This window comes from Ailuropoda melanoleuca, chromosome X (genome assembly GCF_002007445.2).
Source record: "Ailuropoda melanoleuca isolate Jingjing chromosome X, ASM200744v2, whole genome shotgun sequence".
In the NCBI taxonomy this organism is placed as follows: Eukaryota; Metazoa; Chordata; class Mammalia; order Carnivora; family Ursidae; genus Ailuropoda; species Ailuropoda melanoleuca.
In genome coordinates, this window is record NC_048238.1 from 108561578 (window position 1) to 108584720 (window position 23143).

The 23143-nt window shown below is 46.0% G+C and overlaps 1 protein-coding gene across 1 annotated transcript in view; it reads left to right on the forward strand.

Moving 5' to 3' along the window:
• The first annotated feature begins 249 nt into the window (after positions 1–249).
• The window catches only part of MAMLD1 (mastermind like domain containing 1), an 82261-nt gene continuing 59367 nt past the window's right edge, over positions 250–23143 (forward strand). Inside the window, 2 exon segments of the mRNA XM_019808190.2 lie at positions 250–2433; positions 3559–3671. The gene's annotated coding sequence lies outside the window, so the exon portion shown is untranslated.

Below are 23143 nucleotides of genomic sequence, written 5' to 3' on the forward strand. Positions count from 1 at the left end.
TTTCGGAAGCGAAAACTAACTGTTCCTCGTGGTGTAAGTTGATTTCATTTTCAGTCTATTGATTCTTCTATCTACAGAGTTTGGGATCAAGGAAAGAACAGGTTTTTCTTGATTAATGTTCTCAGTTCTTGATAATTACTTCTATTTTAGCAATTCTGCAAAAGGATCTGTTTGAGATAAGGAAAAAAAATATCTCTGTTCTCTTTATCTGCAGAGTACAATATTTTTTACTTAAAATCCAACATTTTTATGTACTGGTAACTTACTTCCATGTCAACTTTTATCTAAGATTCCAGTGCCTTCTTCCTGGAGAGTGTTGCAAAGCCACACAGCAGAAAAGGGAGTTTACTGATTATGCAGCCCTGTTAGCATTACTTGAGTCCAAATGTTGGCTTAGATGGTGTTTTCAGAACCCGTAAGTGGATGTTTATGTCTGCAAATGGAAGCACTGAGTAGCTAGACTTGCAGGGCCAATGCGGGGGAGGCAGTCCTGGGGTGGTGGTTTGCTCAAACATTGGCATTTGGTTGCATGAGCTGTTTTCCAGTGCTTCGCGGCTAGCTTGCCACAGTCTCTAAGCCAGTTGTATTTGCTGCTCTCCACCTGGTGTGAATACTAACACATGATGGGGAAAGGAAACATGGTGGAGGTGGCACGCGAGAGGACTCGGGACAGTGGAGAAGGATGGCCACAGCCTCTTGTGTGCGGATGCTGTGGGGTGCTCCACCAGAGAAAGTGGTGGGCCTTGAGGAGCCCCGCGGAGACTGGGGGGCCTGCAGAGCTATTGGTCCCACACTCTCCCCCCACCCGCGTGCAGTTGCCCTTGGATTGTATTGCATTCTCATGAAATGTGGGTACAACCAATTGTTTGGGTGCTTTCGGGGCGTGCCACTCCTTCCTTTGCCTGTGGTCAGCATTATCTGGGTCCACACAATACTAGTCCATGTCTCCCGCTCTCCTCTTGTGAAAACCTCACTCGATCGGATAATACCTCTGACTGGCTGCTTGACACTAGGTAGACGAGCTGACCTCATCACCCAGACTGGATATTAATATCATCATTACCCAAAGATGACAAGGAGTTAGGGATGGGGGCCATCGCTGCCAAGATGCACTCTGGCTTCTGGAAGCAAAAGTCGTCAACTGATAACCTAACATAATGCGAGCCACTTGACTAGTCTGGGTTCATCCTTTTCTCAGGTATGCCATGGTTCGCGCACTTCAGAGAAAGTGGGCAGCCGAGTAGCCTCTCCACAGAATACGAAGCAAACCAAACAGTGGTTTCTATTCATGTGTGTTTACACCTGTGGTGATTTCGAATCGTTCCTGTCAGAATGTACCTGCTTTCTAAAATGTGTTTTTTAAATGCAAGTTTCACACTTAGGAACGGGGGGAGGGGAGATGAACATAATATAACTAAGCCAGAGAAATGGGCTCCTATAATTGACATAGAAACGGGCTGTGGATATCGCTGTCAGAAATTGAGCCTGACCTTGAACTTGATGGTAGTGAGCCCAAGCCTCGGAACTGGGTGTGTCCCTTCCCCTCCTGTTTTGCTAGTGCCCTGCGTGTTCTGGGCCCAGATGGGAACGGGACTTCCTGGAGGGCACAGACCATGGTCCCACCTCACATTGTTTGTCACCCAGAGAGGACCCTGAGGCCCAGAAAGGGGCAGAGACTGCCCCGGGCCCCACAGCAAGGGAGCAGGAAAGCCTTTCAAAACCCAGCGTCCTGACTCCTAGGCCAGCTCTTAGTTCTGTAGACTGTCTGAAGCCTCCTTAGGTCTCTTCTGCTGTCTGTCACCCAACTGTGTTTGCACCCACGTTAGGAATTCTCAAACGTCGGGACCCTTTCCAGGGGGGATTCCCACACCTGCTTCTTTACCGCATGCCAGGCTCTCTTCCAGGAACTGGGTATTCAGCCTGGGGCTCATGTTCTAGTGGCGGGGATACTGGACAGAGAAACAGTCAACGTTACTTTGTGACCATGACAACGTTTCATTCCACCCGGCAGTTATTACCACAGTGGCCTGGTTTCCCTCTGCCAGGACCTGGGTGGGGTCCTAGAGGAAGACGGCACCACAAGCTACCATTCGGTGGGCTTACCGTGTGGCAGCACCTGTTCTAAGGGCATTACAGGTATCAAGCCCTTGATCTTCATCACAAGCCTATGGGCAGAGGCAATTATCACCATCTCTCTTTTACAGATAGGGAAACTGCACAGAGAGGTTGAGTAATTTACCCAAGGTCACATAGCTAATCAGTGGCAAAGCTGGGATTCAAACCCAAACCGTTGGGTGCCAGAGTCCGTGTTTTAACTGCTCGGCTACTATTCTGCCTCTCAGGATGGCACAGAAGGTGAAGTCCAGACCCCACCAAGTTCCAGGAAGGCCCAACAGCCAGTCCGGGGTCCACCCTAGGTCCTCCCCACTAAGGGTGAGTAACTTCACTCCCAAAGGAGCTCTGAGGCAGCCATGTGCTAGCTGGCTATCACAGGGCCTGGCCAGTTCCCCATTCCCTTCCTCAGCCAAAGCACCCCCTCTGGGATAGGAACCCCAGCCCTGTTTGCATCACAGAACGGTGGTGAGGCTCGGAGCCCCCCCCCCCCCCCAAACATTTAGCAGCTCTGGCACCCCCCACGCCCCGCCCCAGTCTGGCTCCAAGCTGGGACAGCAGGTTTTGCAGAGAACCAGATACCATGGTCTTGCTGGACCAGCTGGGCACCACTGCTGCCTGGGCTTTGGAGCGGCCGTGCCAGCNGTTCCCGCCCCCCCCCCCAAACATTTAGCAGCTCTGGCACCCCCCACGCCCCGCCCCAGTCTGGCTCCAAGCTGGGACAGCAGGTTTTGCAGAGAACCAGATACCATGGTCTTGCTGGACCAGCTGGGCACCACTGCTGCCTGGGCTTTGGAGCGGCCGTGCCAGCTGCAAGGCCATTTCAGCCTTTATCGTGCATAGTGCCCCTTGCATGCGGCCTCCAAAGCAGCTGGAGAAGCTGTAGCCAAGGCCGCTACGACGGGCAGAGGAGGCCCGTACAAGTTAGACCAGCGGCTGCCCAGAGGCGGTCTGTCACTTTGCCGGGGATGCTGTCACCACACCCCACACTGCCCAGTCTCGAGATCGCCCTACGAGCCTACCCATGGGACCCTTTGCTGCCAGGGTGGATTTTTCGGGCCCATTTCCCTCTTTCCTGGGTCCCAGCAAGGCAGCCGTGGGAGCTGTCGGAGCCCTAGGAGCAGAGACTGCCCTTCTTGGCGGGAGAAGCAGGCAGGCTGCCAGTGAGTTGAATCCACGTTATTTAACTGGCCTGTGTGCTTTGCAAATCATTGTTTTTGGTCAAATGTAGGGAATCGAAATTGAGCAATTAAGACCATGTGATCTACAACCATATGAAAAGTTAAGGATGTAAAAGTGCCCCCACAAAATGTTCTAAAGCTAAAGAAAACGGTGTTAGTGTGGCCGTACAGATTCTCATTGAAGGAAACATAAGCACTCAGTAGGAAGAGGAAAGTCCACGTGTCAGCAAATCAACAACGTTGGGATTCTGTTTTGTACTTTTAGCCGCAGACGGTAATATGGGGGCCCTGGGACGCGTGAACCAGCGTCGGGACACAGCAAAGGAGGGGAAGAGTTCGGTTCTCTCCACAGTCCCATCACCAAGGGGTGAACAACAGGTGAAGCTGTCCCCAGTTCTCCCCACATTGCACCCTCACCCAGCACCCTCATGCAGCACCCCTCCGCCTCCAGGCTTCTGCTGACTCGCACCTGTCCACATAGCTGGAGGAACCACCCACTGCTTTCGAAAACCCACCTCTCCAGTTCCACCCCCAGGCTCTTCCCTTCCGGGGGACTGCCCTTCTCGGCCAGCTCCCTGCCGGTCTGCAACCCTTCGCATTTCTCTGGCCCGTCCTTCCCTTGGTCCAGCCGCACATCTTGGCAACTCAAGCCCAACCCGGTTAGCTCCACACGGGCCTATGGACTTCGCCTCAAGCCAGGTGGAGTTGTGACAACCTTCCCCCACTAATTTCCATTTCACAGCCACTTTTCATCTCCCTTACTTCTCTCTCTCTCTCATAAATAGCCGTAGGAGTTGGTTTTTAAGTTAAAGTGAATGCTGTCAATTTTATTCCAATCGCAACACCCCTTTAGCTACCTGAGGATGCACAAACCCAACTTGGGAATTTTTGATGTGTTCTCTCCTGGTGCCTATAGTTCTAGTTGCTGTGGGTGGTCAGATCACCTCTCCCACCTATTCGGGGTTCTCGAGAAATCTGAGATCTGTCTTTTTGTTCAGCGACCACTCAGTTGCCCCCACTTGGCCCCTCTTGCGTGGTGTTTCTCAGACCCCTCCCATCTGCGCAAGCATCGTGTGCTTCCTTACATTTGGGAAATTCAGCCATTGACACTCAGCCATCACTGGAAGGTGGGGGCCCAGGGCGATTCCTAACAAGCTTACCCCGGACGTTTACGAGTTCGTTATGGAGGTGCACCTTTTCCCTTCCCACGTTACCCGGGAACACTGCTTTCTGGCAGAAGATTGAGGTGGGAATGGGAAGAAAGGCCTAAGACAGGGAAGACTAGAAGAAACCCTTTTCCGCTAGCAAGAAACAATCGTTTAGAGCTCACCACCCCACGAGTAAGACTCCAGATCTCCTGGAGATGCTTCAGAGTCAGGGGTGGAGAGCCGGGAGAGGGGTGTGCCCCCAGAATAGAGGTGATGGCGAAGAAACACCACAGCCTGGAGTTCCTGAATAGTGAAGAGCCTCGTCGTGCAGAGATCAACGGGCTGGTGCCGCTCAGCTAGAGCTGGAGACCGTGCCCGATGAGGGGGTTGTGAGAGGGGGGCCGACTGGCCAGGCACGGAGGGGAGGGCACTTGCTAGCACGACCGTGAGCCCTCATCACGGAGCATTAAGGAATCACACACAACTGCAAAGAGGAACCATAAACCACCAGATGGGCACGTATGTCCAAACTGCCAGAAAAGAAGTTCCCCATGCTGGATATCTTACGTAGCTATAGTTAGCGTGGTGGGGCTTCCCGGAAAAACTGTGGAACGTGCTATTAGAGAAAGTGAGTGAACGCAGGCTTAGAGAGTCTGAGACAAAAGCAGAAGGAGTGGGGACCCCTTGGGGCTGCCATGGGTTCATTAAGCAGCCTGTTGTGTTAGAATAGGCTCCTTTTCGAGGCACCTGGGTGGCTCAGTCGTTAAGCATCTGCCTTTGGCTCAGGTCATGATCCCGGGGTCCTGGGATCAAGTCCCACATCAGGCTCCCTGCTCAGCGGGAGGCCTTCTTCTCCCTCTCCCTCTGCTTGTGTTCCCTCTCTCGCTGCGTCTCTTTCTGTCAAATAAATAAAATCTTTAAAAAAAAATAGAATAGGCTCCTTTTCTGTTGGAATTGCTCACTGGGCAGGTAGGTCAGAGCAAGTGTTTTTAAACCTCAGCAAAGCATTTGGCAGCGTCTGTTGTGAAACCCTTGTTTACAGCCCAGTTATGTGATTGTGTAACCAATTAAAGGACTGAATCCCAAGGCCATGGGTAATGGATTAATGAACTCCTTCAGGGAAGGAAGTCTAGAGGCAAGTCCCAAGGCTCCCTCCGGGCTGGTTTCACTTGTTCCTCCATGATCTGGGCGAGAATAGAGAAACCCAAATCTGGCATTTGCCCCTGACATAATGCCAGAGGGTGATGAATTCTCTGTAGCATGAATTTGGGAACTAAAGCGATCTTAACGAACTTGAGATTGTCATGGGAAATTCAACAGAGACAAATGGCAGTTCCCACATTTGGGTTGTGAACCCATCTGCCCAAGTGTAGGATGAGGGAACTGTGGCTTGAGAAAAAACTAGGGACTTTTAAACTTTTAATTGACTGTGACCTCAGTGTAATTAGCAGTGAGCCGGGCCTGCCAGCAATGTAACCATGATCTTGGGCTGCAGTGCCCACAGCGGCCCATTTGGTGTGACAGTGGTGGTGCTGCTCTGTCTGGAACTCCGTTCACATCAGGTGTTATAGACAAGCAGAGGTAGCCAGCAGGGTTGTGAGAGCCAGGGTGATAAAGAGATTCATAATTAGGTGCGTGCAGCCAGCAAACTCCCGAGCTGGGACTTGAACCCGGGGCTCCTTTTCCAACTTCAGAACTTTTTTATAAACACCCATGCAAGACCCTGAATACCAAGCCTTGGATTCATTTCATTCCGATTCTTCTGCGTATATTGACAAATGCTTTAAGACTTGGAAAACATTTTAATGGAAAGCAGAGACCCTACCAACTTTTGTAGATACGTGGACTACTCCCTTCAACTTCCGATACCCAAGAGAAACTCAGCAGAGATACTCTCTCATAAAAAGCGATTTCTTAGGGGTGCCTGGGTGGCTCAGTGGGTTAGGCGTCTGATTCTTGGTTTTGGCTCAGGTCGTGATTTCATGGGTCGTGCGATCCAGCCCCATGTTGAGCTCCACCTCAGTGGGAAGTCTGCTGGAGGATTTTCTCCCTCTGTCCCTCCCCCCCCCACTCTCTCTCTCTGAAATAAATAAATCTTTTTTTAAAAAAGAAAGAAAAAAACAATTTCTTAAATGAATATGAAATGAATTTCAGAAACCACAAGAGGCTTCTTAACCTTTTAAAAGGTACATATTATTAAAACAATACCTTTTGGATGCACTCAAGTTGTATCGCTAACAGAACTTTACTGTACCTTAACTTTGCTGCAGGAGAGAATGAAAAGTTTGTCTCTTTCCTCATACCTTTTGTACAATTCTCTCATCCTTTTTTTTTTTTTTTTGTATAAGCAAAAAGAGGAAGAACGAATCAGGATGACATAGGCAGCTTGCTTAGATGCATAAGTGGACGGCTGGTTGGATGAATGAACTGCAAAGTCTTGGCACAAAAGTGTTTGGAATGCTTCTGAATCCCTAACCAACTTTATGCATGGTTGAAGGACGGTTCTGGGTGACACTCCATTGAAGAGCCCGGAGCTCTGTGGCTCTGTAACGTTCCATAGTGGTATGCCTTTCAAGCTCTAGCTGTTTGACCCCTTGAACCCCAGAAACATACATTTGCATTTGGTCCAAAAACGGAGTTAAATATCTGTCCTCGAAGGAGTTTGAGCAAGGACTCGTGAAGCCGTGGAGGTGGTACTGATTGGGATCGTGAGGAGATCGGTCCAGAAGGAATAAATGCGGTGGGTCGGGTTGGGCTCAGGAGAAGCTCGAGTTGGATGCATCCTGAAGCCCAACCCTATCCAGTCCTTTTCCCGAAATTTCCCCTCCTGGTGAGCTAGCCTCCACAGTGTGAAGCCCCAGCCGATGGCATGGGTTTGTTTTTTTCTGTCTCAGGCAAGACAAGATGTCTTATTCAGTCTGTCTTCACATGTGGCTTACGGGGTGGGTCAAGTGCCTTGCACCCAGGATCTGCTTGGGACTCAGCAATCTCTCCTTTACTCGTGGCAGATCACAGCAGCGCCGTCTCGTGTCTGCTAAGGTGGCGAACACGGCATCGGACTGGCAATAGAAATCGGCTCTTACAGTTTGAACTTGGATATTCACTCTTGCGATCAGGGAGAGAAGCCTACACAAGTATTCGCATCAGTTCCCCTGCAGCTCTTTCAGAAGCCAGAAGCTGGCTTCGGCACCACATTGCTCTTGCCCGCTTATCATGCCCTCTCCTCTGCGTCTTGGTGACTGTGTCCCGGGAGGGAAATGTCTGCGAACCATTTCCGAAATGCACAGCAATTTTCCCACTTTCTTTGGAAACCAGAGCCATTGTTGCCAAGTCGTGATAAATATCTTGAAAATTAGATTGTTTCCTCCAAAGCTGGTGGTAGCAGCCTTGACTGTTTTCTTTCATTTGTGAAATAATATCAGAAATATTTGCAAAGAAGCATTTCCAAGAATGGAGAGAATTTATTTCATCATAGTAAGTCCTGAAAGCACATTTTCCTCCCATCAAATGAGATTTCACATGAAGTCCGTGAGTGCCACACTAGGGATTTTTCCTATTATTCTAAATCCATCTAAAGAGTGAAATGTGTTAAGGAAGACAACTTAAACATGAGCTCTCCACAGATCTTTTCTGGCCTAATAATAGTCTTTAGTTTGAAAGAAATGGCTGTTCTGTTTCTTCTTTTAACTCACTGCTCCTACGGGCCACTGGCTAGGTCCCCTTCCCTCCTTCTGTTCGTCTTCTTAGGCAGATTTCTCAGTTGGACCCACCACAGTGTAGCTGGGGACAGAAGGCCAGAGTGCCGGTGCACACTTACGGGGACACCTCCTCACCACGCCCAATGACAAGTGCCCACGGTCCCCGATTACCTGTAGCCTTGTCTCCTCCCACTTTCTTTTTAGAGCACTTTGGCCTCTGAGGGGGATGAAGAATTCTTGAGCATTGTCCTAATTAGTGATCTAGGGCTCTGATCCCCAGATTGCCTTGTTTAGAAATCCAGGGGTAGGGGGTTCCACAAGTCTTTGGTTGCATGCAGAGAGGACCCCCAAGCTCCCCCAGCCCTGCTGAGGTGTCTTCAATAGCCCTGGCTAGGACATCAGAATAGCTGGACGGCCAGAGAGGAAAGTCGATGTAGCGGCCGCCAAGCCTCACAGGGTCCTCCAGGCCAAACTTCTTAGGGTGTTGAGAGCAGGTGAAACCCAGAGGTGAGAAGAAGCTTGCCCGTCAGCCTGGGCAGGGACAGGCCAAAGCTTCGGCGTGGCCGACTGGCTCACACTTGGGACAAAGGCAGGGTCGTGCACAGCCTGGGGGGCTGTCTTGGGCCTTATTAGGGTTTCCTCTGTCAGTACTTTCCGTATGTGAACCTGAGGGAACATTCGCTTGAGTGCCTGTCCTCAGTCCAGCTGCTGCCATGGTGCCCTGATGTGGAATTCAGTGCCAACTCTCCCTGCTCGTCGTTCCTGTGATCCTGGACAAGTCTCTGCCTCCATTTCCCTATCTGTTCCTATACTCTCTGGTTTTCCCTCTCAATATTAACATTCTAGGACTCCAGCCACGCTTTACTATAAAGGACACTACTTCTGTCAGCACGGTGGCTCGCTCCGTTTTCTGGCTGCCCTCTCCCTGCCCCTCTGTCCCACGGGCTCTCCGGTTCAGGTTGTCATCTGAAGTCAAATGTGGAGCCTGAGGGTCAAGGGATTTGGGGAAGATGGAAGTGGAACCCGGGTCCCCAGGCTGCCATGTTCCGCCCACGATTTCTTCTCGGCCACCAGCTAACAGCACACCGCACACCTTCATTTGCCTGGTTTGGCTGTGGTTATGGCTGGCACCTGGGCCCAAGTGACAGGTGTTTCAAGGTGTTTCTGCACTCCGAAGCTATTGCCTTCTGAAGTTGCTACAAAAGCAAACCATGTCCAGTGCTTTCCTCCCCCCAGCCCAGCATCGCCAGTTACTCTTGTATGTGAAGTCCACGGACAGCCCTGTTTTCGCAGTCATTTCAAGGGGAGATGAACCTTGCTTGAGTGTGTGCCTTCAGGCAAGTGGCGGGCAGGGCTGGGAAGGAGGAGGGCAGCTGCTGTTCTCTTCCCTCTGCCGGCCACCGCTGGAACCAGCTGGAAGGTAGAAGGGCCAGGCGCCCACCAGTACTAGGGAGGCACTCCCAGCTTAGAGAGGGAGCACTTTCTCTAGGGCCTCCAGTGCTGTGGTGTTTTCCGGGGGGATGAGATGGGGGGACGTCTGTGTGTCGATATCTGTCTCTGTGTGTCTGCAGATGTGTGTGCGTGTGTGTACCCGTGTGCATGTCTGCATGTGTCTATGTCTGTGTGTGTCTGTGTATCCCTGTTTCTGTATGCACGTGTGACTGTGTGCATCCGTGTCTGTGTGTGTGTGTTTCGGTACGCATATACAGCAGCACCTGTGTGTGTGTGTGCGTGCACGGGTGACTACATTTGTGTGTGTATCTATGTGCTTCTGTGTGCACCTGTGTCTGTGTGTGTGTATGTTCGTGTCACAGCATATGAGAGGGATGGTCTGGCCCCGCGGAGGACACCAGCACCCTCTGACACAGTCCCAAATGGAGTGGTCCGCTGAGGAGAAGCTCAGGGAAACTCGGCTTATAGGCGTTCAGCACGTGGAAGGGCCAGCATGTAGTGGGCCCAGCCTTCGTTTGCACTGCCGTGCTAAATCCCAGGGCTCTTTCAGTTCTCAAAGTGTCTGTGACAGGAAGAGATAATGCTGAACATGTCCAGTAAAAAAAAATGAGGTTTTGACAAGACTTGGCCTCATATCACCTCACAGGTTAGTCCTGCTGCAGTCAATCATGTGACAAGATCAGGATTTTCATCACTGCTGTAAGACTGTCTGGGTCTGCCCTAATTTCTTGGTGTCCCCGTGTTCCAGAAAACTCTTTTCTCTGTTTGCCATAATGGGTGGCCATGATGCACTGCTCAGTCTTAGAGTCAAATCCACTTCAGGGCAGGGCCAACTGGAGAAAGAGTGCTGTCAGCTGACTTGTTGGTCTCTGTACAAGTCTTGGCTCCTTGAAGCAGGACTTTGCTATCCGGGCCTACTATGTGGGACCACAGGACATTTGTACTTGCCAAGAAGCCCCGGCCCCAAGCAGATTTGTCACCGAGTGGCACATGACACCCAGATGGGGGGGGCATTTTTAATATCAGTAGCATGATATCCCAAAGCCCAAAGGAAGCAGAATGGGGAGTTCCTGGGGAGCAGCAGTGGCCACGTCAAAAGTATAATCACGAGCGCCGCCTGGGTGGTTCAGTTGGTTGGGTGTCTGCCTTCGGCTCAGATCATGGTCCCAGGGTCCTAGGATTGAGTTCCACATCAGGCTCCTTGCTTCGGCAGGGAGCCTGCTTCTCCCTCTCCCTCTGCCTGCCACTGCCCCTGCTTGTATGCTCTCTCTGTCTGTCAAATAAATGAATACTGTCTTTAAAAAAGAAAAGTATAACCAACCAGAACTTGAGATATCATTTCCACATCAACATGGTTAAGTTTTTTACTAATGATGTAGGTCACTGTGGAAAGGTCACCGGCAACAGGAGAAAAGGCCCAGTGACATCACATTTCACAAGGAGCCAACCTTACTAAGAGCAAAGGATACATGAATGGACAAAGAAGAGGTGCAGTGGAATGTTCCTCAGCCATGACAAAGAATGAACATTTGCCATTTGCAGCGACATGGCTGGAGCTAGAGGGTATTATGCTCAGTGAAATAAGTCAGTCAGAGAAAGACAAATAGCATATGATTTCACTCATATGCAGAATTTGAGAAACAAGACAAGCAAAGGGAAAACAAAGAGAGAGGCAAAGGAAGAAACAGACTCTTTTTTTTCATAATAATATTTTTTTATGATATTATGTTAGTCACCATACAGTACATCCCTGGTTTCCGATGTAAAGTTCGATGATTCATTAGTTGTGTATAACACCCAGTGCACCATGCAATACGTGCCCTCCTCAAACAGACGCTTAACTCTAGAGAACCCACTGATGGTTACCAGAGTGGAGGTGAGTGGGGGGGATGGGGGAAACAGGTGATGGGGATTAAGGAGCGCACGTGCTGTGATGAGCTCCGGGTGATGCGCGGAAGTGGTGACTCACGGTATCGCACACCTGAAACTCATATTACACTCTGGTAACTAACTGGAATTAAAATAAAAACCTCAAAAAAGGATAGAGAATATAAACTTTCTTTTCTCCAAACACAAGATGATTCATCCTTTCTCTAAAAGGAACATCTTTCTAAAACCCCAAGTTAGATTAAGGAGTGATAACAATTTGGGCTTTATAAAAAAGCTCAATTAGCATATAATTCACATACCATAAAATTCAGTCTGAAAGTGTACAAGTGAGTGAGTTTTAGCGTATTCACAGACATGTGTAACCATCCTCACAATTAATACTAGAACATTTTTATCACCCTCAAAAGAAACCAGTGTCCACCACTCCACATTCTCCCCTCAGCCCTAGGCAACCACAAATCTTTCTAGTTTCTTTTCTTTTCTTTTCTTTCTCTACAGACTCATCTGTTCTGGACATTTCATATAAATGGAATCATACAGTGTGTGGTGCTCTCTTGGGCCTGGCATCTTTCACTTAGCATCATGATTTCAAGGTTCCTCCATGTTGTCGTGTGTGTCACACTTCATTTCTTTTTATGGTTGAATAACATTCCTTCATATGGATAGACTACGTTTTGCTTCTCCATTCAGCAGTTGATGGACATTTCTGTTGTTTAAACCTCTTGGCTATTGTGAATAGTGCTACTATGAACACTCACATGCAAGTCTTGGTGCAAATGTGTTTCAGTTCTCTGGGGTACACGCCCAGGAGCAGAATTGCTGTATCATGTAGCAACTCTATGTTTAACTTGTTCAGCAACTGCCAAACTGTTTTCCAGAGTGGCTGCACCATTTTGCATTCCCAACAGCAATATTTGAGGATTCCAATTTTTCCATATCACTTTGGGCTTTTTAAAGTCAACTTTTAAAAAGTAAAAGTGGTGTTTTAGAATATTGATATAGATATATAATTACATGCCTTGCAGCACTTCATCCTGTCAAAGCAGTCCTTTCAAATGGACAGAATGAAGGATGCGTTATGCGTTCCTAAGGACACATGGGCCCCAAGTCATCAAGGCTCTAGGCTAGGGGACTGCTTTAGAAGGTTCTAGTCCAGTCTTCTACCCAAGCTTGAATCCACTTTGTGGATCCATCCAGCAGATAGTTCCTGACCCCCTACTGTGTGTTCTGAATTCTGTGGCACTGCAGCCACAAGTAAGCCATTCTTCCTTCCTTCAGAGAGCTTACAGACCACAGGGGAACCAAATGTTAGACAAGTACTTCCTGCCATGCGTGATGGGGACACAAAGGGCGCTCTTCATGTGTGCCATGTAGGAATGTTGGAGAGAGCCAGCAGAAATGCTGTGTAAACTGCCAAGCCAGATGCCTGGCTCATGGTTGGCACCCACCGGTAGCTGTTATATTTCTGTATAGAACTTTGTGTTTTAACATGAGGATACTAAGTCTTTAAGGTTAAGCAGCTTTTCCAGAGCCCCATAACTCATGACTGAGAAGCTGGCCTTCCTACTTCAGGCTCTGTCATTGGGCTCCAAAGTCCTGCCAGAACTGATATCTAGAAGCCTGGCCTCTTTAACCCTTGATCTGCCTGTCTGCAGTCTGGGTTCTACCTGCTTCTCCCAGGTCTGAATCCTGCCAGACCAGGGCATCCTATTTGACTCACACCCAGCTTAACACCAAGACTGTGAGTGGCACATAGTAATTATGAACAGTTAGCCAGTACCTTTTAGAGCAGGGTGACCTGCTGTGATCAGCAGCCACAGTGGTCGTGATTGATGGCAGCGAGCTGCTAGATCTGTCCCTCATATAGTGCTCTCTGCCTATCAGCAGTCTCACACTTCTTCCCACCATCCGGCCTGGAAAGTCTGGAAGGTAAGAATGACCATAGCTTCCTGGTCTGTATGCAGCCAGCCATCAAGTCACAGGAATCCTCCTTCCCTTCATGTCCTTGCTTCTTCTCCATTCCCACATGCCCCCCCCACCAGTTTTGTCTACAAGATTTTATAAGCTGTTTGCCATGAGCAAAGCATTGTGTCAGGTGCTCTGGTTCAGAGCTACCTGGGAGAAGTAGGATGACCCCTGGCTTCAGGTTAGTGGGGTGGGCAGAGAAATAAGAGTCCAGAACTGGCTGTTCTCCAAGTGCCTAGAGCCAAAGGCTGCCCTGGGCTGTCAACACTCCAGCTCTTAGTCATCCTAATGAGAGATTATCTTTCACCACAGAACATTAAGTGAGCCCAGAAGCTCAGAGTAGCCAGTGAGTGTGCTGTGCTGTGGACACAGGCCAGTCCTCCCGGCACTGGCTCCTTCCCCTACACATTTTTGTCCCTAGTGTATGAGTTTGTTGGGGCTGCCATAACAAAATTCCACAGACAGCATGCCTTAAACCACACACATCTATTTTCTCAGAGCCCTGGAAGGTGGAAGTCTGAGATCAAGATATCAGGAGGGCTGCACTCCCTCTGAAGGGGCCACAGAGGACCTGTTCCTGCTCTTTCTTCTAGAGCTTGGTGGTTCCTTGGCCTGTGGCAGCAACACTGCCGTCTTCGCATGACGTTCTCCCTCTGCACATGCCTCTGGGTCCAAATGTCCCCTTTCTATAAGGACACCGGTCATAACGAATTAGGGGCCCACCCTGCTCCAGGATGACTTCATTTTAACTACTGACACCTTCAATGACCCTATTTGCAAATGAAGCCACATTGTGAAGTGTGGGAAGGAGACACAATTCAACCGATAGCACTAGTGTGCATGTTTGAAAACAGAGTTGAACTATTTATCCATCAACGTTGCGGATGTATTCATCCACAAGCCCATTTGAAACCTGGAGGTCTTTTTGCTTCTTCTTTACTTTGGGGACTAAATTTCACCATTGAAAAATGAAGGCTCTCCTGCTGAATGTCTTCTATCCTGACCAAAAATCTGTCCAGCAACCTGGAGCCTTGGATTGGGACGTCATGGCCTCAGGGGTCGCCTTGGGAATGGCTGAGACTGTCTCCTCACTCTAGACCCATCCAGGGGATACAGAGGAAGAAGCAGTTAGGGTGAGGGAAACTCTCAGGTCTGTCAGTGCACCTGAGAAGTAGACAACCCACTCGGCTTCACAGGGCAGCATGTTTGGACCTTCTGGTCCAAAGACCAAGGCTGTTCCTGACCAAGTTGGTAGGGGCTGGGGGGCAAGGGCAGAGCTCCTTTGTGCTTTTATTTTTTTTAAGATTTTGTTTATTTATTTGAGAGAGAGAGAGTGCACAAGCAGGAGGAGCTGCAGGGAGAGGGGAGGGAGAGGGAGAAGCAGGCTTCCCGCTGAGCAGGGAGCCTGACGTGGGGCTCGATCTCAGGACCCTGAGATCATGACCTGAGCCGACGGCAGGCGCTTCACTGACTGAGCCACCTAGTGCCCATCCTTTGTGCTTTTAAAGAAGATTTTGGGCCTTCGGGGTTGCTTCAGCAGTATCCTCACGCCCCCTTTCCCTCCCTGCCAAGTGCCTTTAACTTGGCTCCTGGTTTCCCTCCTTGCCAAGTGCCTTTAACTTGGCTCCTGGTTTCCTTCCTCTGTCATGCCTGCAGCCAGGTGGCAACAAGGTAAAGCTGGCCCCAACTGGCACTTGGAGGTGAACTTGAGGGATCTGGCAGAGTCCACAGACCTGGGAAGCGAGAAGTCAGGCACTAGAGGCATGGCTAACACGGGAGGGGTGAGCCAGCGATAACCCCAGAGGTACTAGTGTGTCTTCAGAGCTCTGGTTGTGGGTGGCCAGGGGCTCCCAGGTAAGTGCTTAGAGCCTGAGGGGGAGATAGGACTGTCCACAGGCCTCTGTTCTGAAGCCGAGGTATGAAAACACCCCTCGCCTCACCCTATCCCCACGGGCACAGACTACAAAGTCACAAAGCAATGCATCTCCCTGGAGTGGCCATGTATTTGAGGATGGGGCACGTTTTCTTTTTGTGTGGAAGCCAAGCATGGATGTGTGTGAAATGGAAAGTTGAATGTACTTGGATTTGTGGGGATGAAATCCAAAGTGTGTGTGGCAGGTCGTTCTGGGGTTCATCTACAGCCGGACTGTGCTTGGGTTTGAACAACTGCTGGGGGGTTGGTTTCTTTTTATGTGAGGAGCATAGGCTTCCCGAACAGGTGCTGATGGGCATTGCCAGGGGACGAGGAGCCCAGGCAGGCCTCAGGGGTGGAAAGGTGGCAGACCTCTGCTGCGGACAGAAAGGTCTGCCCAAGGGCTGTTTCCCAGGCCCAGGTTCATCTAGAGGAAAGGAGGAACCGAGACCATGGCCCAAGGCTGATACGCTGGGAGTGGGAGATCCCTTCTGACCTGGACCAAAGGCAATTTCTGGGCAGGGACCTCCTGCCAGTGCCCCCTCCATTGGCTGTGCTCCCCAGCCTTGGGTCCAGCCAGTACCCAAGTGTGCTGATGCGGTGCTGGGCCAGTAGGCTGCTACTGCAGACCAGAGAATCAAGCCTTTGTTCAGGAAGCTCTGGCCATTACCCCCACTTGTCTGTCCCCTTTACGTTGGCTGCTGGGAGCCACAAAGGGGCAGGACAAGAAATCAGTGGAGTGGAGTCTTTAAAAGCAACAGCGGCATTTTTTTTTTCCTTTTTTCTTTAGAGCTGAATGGGTAGCTTGTTTGATGTCGATAGGTTTTGTGTTGCCAGACCTGAAATGAGATCCCGGCCTCCGTCCCCCACACGGGCTCCAGATGCCGGGCCAGGGAGTTAGTGATGGCCTCTGCGGTAAATGGGGTCTCTTTTTTCCAGTTTTCTTTGGGTGCATTGTACATTATATGCCATTTTGTCCCCAGACTCTAGTGTTTGAGTGAGGTCACAGACAAGGCCTCGGGCTCGGCCCCTGAAACACTCAAGAAAGATTCGGGTGGGAATTGTTTTTTATAGAATAAAAGGGTCTGTACAAACTTCTGTACATTGGTTTAAAAAAGAATGCTACTTTGCACATGTCTCAGAAGCAAGAAGGAGAGTCAGGATCTGGACATTGACATCTGTTTTGAATAGCAGCTTGCTTCTTATTTTGAAGTAATTACATTGCCATTTCCCCTGAAATGGCAAACATGATAGAGAGGCCCCTGGTGGTTACACCTTATATCCCAGTTGTATAATATCAAAACCAAGAAATCAATACTGCCAAGGGTTTTTTTCTAACGAGTCTTGCTACAGGTCTTTTGTGTGGGCATACATTTCATTTCTTCGGGATAAGTGCCCTGGAGCGCAATTGCTGGGTCCTATGATACTTGCATGCTTACTCTTGGAAGAAACTACCAAACAGCCTTACAGAGTGTCTGTACCATTTTACATTTGCGCCAGCAGCTTCTCCATGTCCTCACCTGTTTTTGCCATCGTGACCGTTTCTCATATCAGCCATTCTGATAGGTATGTAGGAGTATCGCATTGCGGTTTTAATTTGCAATTCTCTAATGGTTATTGATATTGAACATCTGTGTTTGTGCTCATTTGCCACCTGTAGAAACTTGACAGTATAATGTCTTCTCAAATCTTTTGCCCATTTTCTACTTGGATAGTAGTTTGTCTTCCTACCATTGAGTGTTGAGATTCTTTATATATTCTAGATACTAGTCCTTTATTAGATATGAGGTTGCACATACTTACTCCCAGTCTGTAACTTGTTTTTTCATCCTATTCACAGGGTCTTTCACAGAGCAAAAGATTGTATTTTCGGTCTGATTTGTCTATATTTCTTTTTACGGGCCATGCTTTTGGTATCAGATCTGAGAAAGAACATTTTACCTAGCTTTACACCCTACAGATTTTCTCCTACTTTTTTACTGAAACTTGTATAGTTTGACTCTTACATTTAACTCCATGGTCCATTTTGAGTTAATTTTTGTGTAAAGGATGAGGACAAACTTGATGTCCATTTTTTTGCATACAGATGTTCACTTGCTCCAGAGCCCTGTGTTAAAAATGCTATTATCCCTGCACCGGATTGCTTTTTAACTTTCTCCAAAAATCAGTTAGGCGTATTTGTGTGGGTCTTTTTTTGGGTTCTCTGTTCTTTTTCAGTTATCTGTGTGTCTGTCCGTCTGCCAATACCACACACTCTTGATTAATGCGGCCATATAATAAGTCTGGAAACCGGGTAGATTGATTCTTTCCACTTCACTCTTCTTTTTCAAAATTGTTTTCGCCCTTTTACTTCCTTTGCCTTTCCGTTTAATTCTGGGATACTGTTCCATTTCTTTTATTATTTTTTATTTTATTTATTTTTTTTAAAGATTTTTAAAATTTATTTATTTGACAGAGAGAGACAGCCAGTGAGAGAGGGAACACAGCAGGGGAGTGGGAGAGGAAGAAGCAGGCTCACAGCGGAGGAGCCCGATGTGGGACTCGATCCTGGAACACGGGGATCACACCCTGAGCCGAAGGCAGACGCTTAACAACTGCACCACCCAGGCGCCCCTATTCCATTTATTTTAGAATAATCTTGTCTGTATCTACAAAAAACCTCGCTAGGATTTTGGGGCACCTGGGTGGCTCTGTCAGTTAAGCATCTGACTTTAGCTCAGGTTCTGATCTCAGGGTCCTGGGGTTGAGCCCCATGGAGGGAGTCTGCTTCTCCCTCTGCCCCTCCCCTTGCTCCTGCTCTTTTGTGCTTTCTCTCTCTCTTTCTCTCTCATATGAATAAATAAAATCTTAAAAAAATCTTGCTGGGATTTTGATAGGAATTGGTTAAAACTGTACATCAATTTGGGAAAAATCGACATCTTTACTATTTTGAGTCTTTTAATCTATGAACACGGAATATCTATCCCTCCATGCATTTAGCTCTTCTCTGATTTCTTTCATCAGCGAAACATAATTTTCAGCATATGAATCCTATACATGTTTTGCTTGGTTTTCACCTAGGAAGTTTTGGGACAATAGCAAATGGTATTGTATTTTGCAGAGAGAAGGGTGGGCAGAAGGAGAGGGGGAGAGAGAATCCCAAGCAGGCTCCATACCTAGCATAGAGTCTGATATGGGGCTTGATCTCGTGACCCTGAGATCACAAACTAAGCTGAAATCAAGAGTCAGATGCTTAACCGACTGAGCCAGTGAGGTGCCTCAATGGTATTGAATTTTTAATCCCAGTGTCCATTTATTCATTAATGGTACATATAAATGCAATTGATATTTATTCATTGATCTTATATCCTGAGACCTTCCTGAACTCTCTTCTTGGTTCTAGGAGTTTCTTTGTAAATTTCCTAAGGTTTTCTACATAGACAATTGTGCCAACTGCAAATAGAAATAGTTTTACTTCTTTTCTAACATATATGTCTTTCATTACATTTTCTTAGCTTAATGGACTATCTAGAACTTCCCAGTACTGTGTTTTTGTTTTTGTTCTGTTTTGTTTTTTGGTTTTTTAAATAGATATATTTGCCATACAACATTGTGTAAGTTTAAGGTGTACAACATATTGATTTGATATATATAAGCAATGAAGAGAGCCGACATCCTTGCCTTGTTAACAATCCTGTAGGGAAGGCATTTATTCTTTAATCATTAAGTATGATGTTAGCTGTAGGTTTATTATAGACATTCTTTATCAAGTTGAAGTTCCACTCTATTCCTGGTTTTCTGAGAGTTTTTATCATGAATGGATGTTGAATTTTGTGAAGTGCTTTTTCTGCATCAAATGATATGATTGTATGATTTTAATAGAAGTTTTTTGTTTTGAGATCATTGTAAATGAACATGCAGTTGGAAGAAATAATCCAAATGGGTCTCATGTACATGTACCCTTTAGCCCACTTCCCCTAATGATAACATCTTGCAAAACTACAGTACGATATCATAACCAGGATGCAGACATTGGTGCAGCCAAAGTACAGAACAATCCCATCACCACATGAATCCCTCATGTTGCCCATTTGTGGATACATCCACTTCCTTCCCACACTCACTCTTTCCTTGACCATTGGCAACCACTCATCAGTCCATTTCTATAGTTTTGTCATTTCGAGATTGTTACATAAAAGAAATGACGCAGTATGTAAATTTGGGGATTGACTTTTTTCACTCAGTGTAATTCTCTGCAGATTCGCCCAGGTCATTGTATAGACCAGCAGTCATCTCTTTATATTGTTGAGTAGTATTCCATGGTATGCATGCACCAGTTTGTTGAACCACTCATCCATTGAAGGACTTTTCGGTTGTTTCCCTTGTTTGGCTATTATGAATAAAGCTACTGTAAACACTCGTTTGCAAAATTTTGCATGAACACAAGTCTTCATTCCTCTGGGATAAATACCCAGGAGTTCAGTTCCTGGGTCATCTAATGGTTGTGTGTTTAGTTTTTAAAGAAACTGCCAAACAGTTTTGCAGTGACTATTTTTGCAGAGTGACTTTTTCATTCCCACCAGCAGTGTACGAGTGATCCCGTTTCTCTCATTGTGACCAGTATTTAGTGTTACTGGTTTTTTAAAGGTGAGAGTTGCATAACAATTTAGTGTCATTTAATACATTCACAATGTACTAAAGCATCACCTCTATCTAGTTCCTAAACATTTACATCACCCTGAAATAAAACCCCATACCCGTTAAGAAGTCATTCTCCATTCTCCCCTCCCCCTCCCCCCTAGCAATCACCAATCTGATTTCTGTCTCTATGGATTTACCCATTCTGGACATTTCATATAATTTCATACAATACATGACTTTTTACAACAGGCTTCTTTTCACTTAGTATAATGTTGTCAAGATTCATCCATGTCCTGGCCTTTCTCAGCATTTCATTCCTTTGTATAGCAGAGTAACAGTCCATGGTATGGTTGTACCAAAATTTGTTTATCCATTTATACATTGATGGACATTTGGGTTATTTCCACCTTTTGGTTATCATGAATGATGCACTTAAGAAGATTGTGTAAAGTGTTTGAGTACCTATTTTTTTATTCTTTTGGATATATACCTAGGAGTGGAATTGCAGGGTCAGATGCTAACTCTACATTTTACTTTTTGAGGAACTGCCAAACTGTTTTCCACAGCACCTGTAAAATGTAAATTCCCATCAGCAATGTATGAGGGTTTCAATTTCTCCACATTCTTGCCAACACTTGTTATTTTCCTTTCTTTAATTGTGCTATCCTAATGGGTGGGAAATGGTATATCATAGTTTTTACTTGCATTTCCCTAAGGCCTAATGGTATTAAGCATCTTTACATGGGCTTGTTGGCCAAAAGTGTATCTTCTTTGGAGAAACGTCTATTCAAGTCTTTTGTCCGTTTTTAAGATCATATTGTTTGTCTTTTCATTGTTGTAGGAGTTCTTTATACATTCTAATTCATACCAGATCCTTATCAAATATATGTTTTGCAATAGTTTTCTCTCATTTTCTGGGCTGTCTTCTTACTTTCTTGGTAATGTCCTTTGATGTGCAAGTTTTTAACTTTGATGAAGTCCAATTTATCTATTTTGTTGTTGTTTTTGCTCATGCTTTTAGTGTCATATCTAAGAATCCATTGCCAAATCCAATGTTATAAAGATTTTCCCTTATGTTTTCTTCTACATGTTTTATAGTTTTAGCTCCTGTGTTTAGGGTGATCCATTTTGAGTTGATTTTGTATATGGTGTAATGTAGGGGGTTCAACTTCATTCTTTTGCATATGACTATCTATTTGTCCCAGCACCAATTATTAAAGAGACTGTTCTTTCCTCCCTGAATAGTCTTGACACCCTTTTTGAAAATCAGTTAGCTGTAGATTTATGGGTTTATTTCTGGATACTCAAGTCTATTCCATTGGCATATATGTCTGTCCTTATGCCAGTAGCACACTGTTTTGATTACTGTCGTTTTGTAGTAAGTTTTAAAATTGGAAAGTGTGACTCCTCCAACTTTGTTCTTTTTCAATATTGTTTTGTGGTGATCATATGATTTTTATTATTTTGCTTGTTAATATGGTGGATAATGTGGATTGACTTTTGAATATCAAACCAGACTTGCATCCCTAGAATAAACCCGACTTGATCATAGTGTATAATTCTTCTCATAAACTGCTAAAACTTTGTTATGGATTTTTGTGTTGATGTGCATGGGAAATATTAGTCTGTAGTCTTCTTTGTGCATTCTTCATCTTTGCTGTCAGGGTAACACAGTAAGTTGGGAAGCATCCCCTTCTCTTCTATTTTCTGAAGAGTTCATGTAGAATTAGCGCTAATTCTTCTTTAAACAATTGGTACAATTCTAGTGAAACTGTGTGAGCCTGGAGTTTTCATTTTTTGGAGTTTTTTAATCATGAATTTAATTCCTTTAATAATTATATTGGGTAAATTTTGGTAGTTTGTGCTTTTAGAATAACTGGCCCATTTCATCTAATTTCCAAATTCACATGGGTAGAGATGCTTATAGCATTTCCTTATTATTCTTTACATGCCTACAGAATCAGTAGTAATATTCCCTTTTTCATTCCAAAATTGGTAATTTGTGTCTTCCCTCTTTTCCCTTTGTTGTCTTTCTAGATGCTTGTCAATTATATAATTTTTTTTTCTAAAAACCACCTTTTCCCCATTGGGCTTCACTTTTTCTTCTGTTTTCAATGTAATTTCAATATCAGTATCTATTCTTTATATTCCCTTCCTTTTGTTTGTTTTAGGTTTATTTTGCTCTTCTTTTCCTTGGTTCCTTAGTTGGAAGTTTATTGTTTTTAGACTTCTCCCACATTTCTATTGTAAGCATTTAGTACTATAAATTTCCCTCTAGCGTTACCTGTGTCCTACAAATTTTGATATATTGTATTTTTGTTTTCATTCAATTCAATGTATTTTTTTTTAAGTAGCCTCCATGTCCAACATGGGGCTTGAACAAAAGACCCTGAGATCAAGACCTGAGCTGAGATTGAGAGTCAGATGCTTAACCAGCTGAGCCACCCGGGTGCACTAGTTCAGTGTATTGTTGAAATTTCTCTTGAGGCCTCCTCTTCAACTCATAAATTTTTTTAGTGTGTTGTTTACTTCCCAAATGTTTAGAGATTTTCTTATTGTCTTTCTGTTGTTGTTTCCTAATTTGATCCCATTATATCAGAGAAAACACCATGTATTATCTCAATTCTTTAAATGTTCTTGTGCAGGAGCAAAAATATTGTCCAGAATATGTCTATCTTGGTATATATTCCTTGGGTGCTTGAAAAGAATGCAAATGTTGCTGGTTTTTGTGGAGTGTTCCATAAATGTCAATTAGATCCTGGTAGATGATGATGATGAGTTCTTTGTATTGATTTTCTGTCTAGTTATAGCAGTTGTTGAGAGAGGAAGTTGAAGTATCCACTATAAATGTGAATGTTTTTATTTCTCCTTTCAGTTCTTTTGATTTTTGCTTCATATGTCATGCAGTTCTGTTCTTTGGTGCGTGCACAATTAGGGTTACTGTGTCTTCTTGGTGGATTGACCCTTTTATCATTATGTAATGCCCCTCTCTGTTTCTGGTCATTTTCTTTGTTCTGAAGTTTACTTTATCTGCTAATACCAGAGCTACACCTTTACTATTTTGTATTAACACTTGCATGATATATCTCTTCTCACCTTTTACTTTCAGCCTGTTCATATCATTATATTTGAGATGAGCATCTCACAGACAGCATATAGTTGGGT